This window comes from Vombatus ursinus, unplaced genomic scaffold (genome assembly GCF_900497805.2).
Source record: "Vombatus ursinus unplaced genomic scaffold, bare-nosed wombat genome assembly UNPS02014864.1, whole genome shotgun sequence".
Classification (NCBI taxonomy): domain Eukaryota; kingdom Metazoa; phylum Chordata; class Mammalia; order Diprotodontia; family Vombatidae; genus Vombatus; species Vombatus ursinus.
Window position 1 is genome coordinate 7,921,514 of NW_020954642.1, and position 2,036 is coordinate 7,923,549.

The 2,036-nt window shown below is 42.4% G+C and overlaps 1 pseudogene; it reads right to left on the minus strand.

Moving 5' to 3' along the window:
• Window positions 1-225: 225 nt before the first annotated feature.
• On the minus strand, window positions 226-970 carry LOC114027955 (annotated as a pseudogene).
• Window positions 971-2,036: the final 1,066 nt, after the last annotated feature.

The window sequence follows — 2,036 nt, forward strand, 5'->3', positions numbered from 1 at the left end:
TTTTCTTTTTTTCTTTTCTTTTTTTTTTTTTAAAGGCGATTGGGTTTAAGTGACTTGCCCAGGGTCACACAACTAGTAAGTGTCAAGTGTTTGGTCTGAGGCTGGATTTGAACGCAGGTCCTTCTGACTTCAGGGCTGGTGCTCTGTCCACTGTGCCACCTAGCTGCCCCTTTTTTTCTTTTTTTTAAGCAGGCAGAGTTCAATTTAAGTCTTTATAAAAAACATCTATGTTGTTGCCACAGCAGTTGCCTGGGTCCTCTGGACAGACACGCTAGTGTGTCGGTGAATTCCTGGTAGAGAGACTTAGTGAACACAGTCTCCTTCCACAGGTCTGCAGTTAGATAACTGTATGTTTTGGTGATGGCATCAAAGGTAGCTTTAGCAAAGGTGTCCAGAGTGTCAGTACAGCCCCTTGCAGAAGTGTAGCAGTCATCAATTCCAGCCATCATCAGGAGCTTCTTAAGCACAGGAGCTGAGACGATGCCAGTACCTCTAGGGGTGGGGATCAGGCACATCAGAACAGATCCACATCACCCAGTGACCTTGCAGGGCACTGTGTGAGGCTTGCCAATCTTATTCCCCCAGTAGCCACATCTCACAAGAACGATGGACAGCTTGACCAGAATGATGTCATGATGAATGTCTGTGGCCACTTCCTGGGAGCACTTGACACCAGGCCAACATGACCATTGAAGTCACTGATGTCCACAAAAGCCTTGAACCTGATACATTGTCCAGTTCTAGTTTGTTTCTGAAGAGGCATGAATTTCAGAACCTCATCTTTCAATGAAGATCTCAGGAAGAAATCTATGGTCTCAGACTCCTTGATAGGAAAGGAGAAAAGATAGATCTCTTCCAAAGACTTGATCTTCATGTCCTTGACTAGCCGGCCTAGCTTAGTGAAAGGAGTCCACTACATGTCTTCGGCCTTTCCTCCCTGGACCCCATGTCCACAGCCCTGACCTTGACCCCTGCCGAAACCACCATGTAAGCCACCTCGGCCTCGAACTCTGGAGCCCCGGGACCTCCCGCTCTTCCTGCAGCACCAGCGTCTTTCACCATTTGGTGTTCACTGGAAGTAGAAGTCCATAATAGACTCTTAATAAATACTTAGTGCTAACTGTAGTATTTGCCCAAAGTCACATAATAGGCAAAAAGTAAAATGCAAACCCAGGCCCCCTAAATCCAACTCATTTTTGCTCCCCCACTACAGGAGGGGAAAAAATGGTTTTCAGGACAGTAGGCAGCATTTGGAAAGGATAGCATACCAACAGCAGAGAGGAGAGGCCGCAGGTGCAATGCAGAGAAATAAATATCTAGTCCTTATTGCTACCATAAGCAGGCAAAACAGACAAACATGCAATTTAGGATTAATTTATCTTTCCAAGATTTTTAAATGGCATGTGGAAACAAAGTGAGGGACTGATCCACAGCTTTAATGAAGCAACCAGAATTTCCTGGTGAGGGAAATGATGGCAAAAGCCTATTGTCAAATCTTTGTGTCTGTCACTGCTTCCTGAAGATCATTTATTACTGTGGAAAAGAATGTTCTCTGGAAATAGAAGGTAGTTTCCTGAAAGAGGATAGCAATTTTCATCTATATAAATATTACATAAGTATACTTATGCCTATGAATATACTTCTCATCACATTTCTGTGTAAGCTATATATGCAATATGCAGTAATCTGTGAATATATTAATAGATTATGGATGTAGATTCACATAGAATCTATGTCCCACATGTGGAAATATATCCATTTAAGCTGCCTGATCAACACTGGCCAACAATGGAATATTATTTAGGGCCATTCAAAGACAACAAAAATGGCACCATGTTTTGAGAGAGGCCTATTAATTCTAAGTTAACTCTGCCTTGTGATAAACAGAATAAATAATAAGCCTCTAGAAAGTACTTGTGAGCTATTTAGACTTTGGAGATGTTATTTGTATGCTAAGAAAAAAAGGTAGTAAAGCTAGTTCTCACTTGGCAGGGGTTTGTTTATTCTGTTTACCTCATAGCAGAGCTAATAGTCCT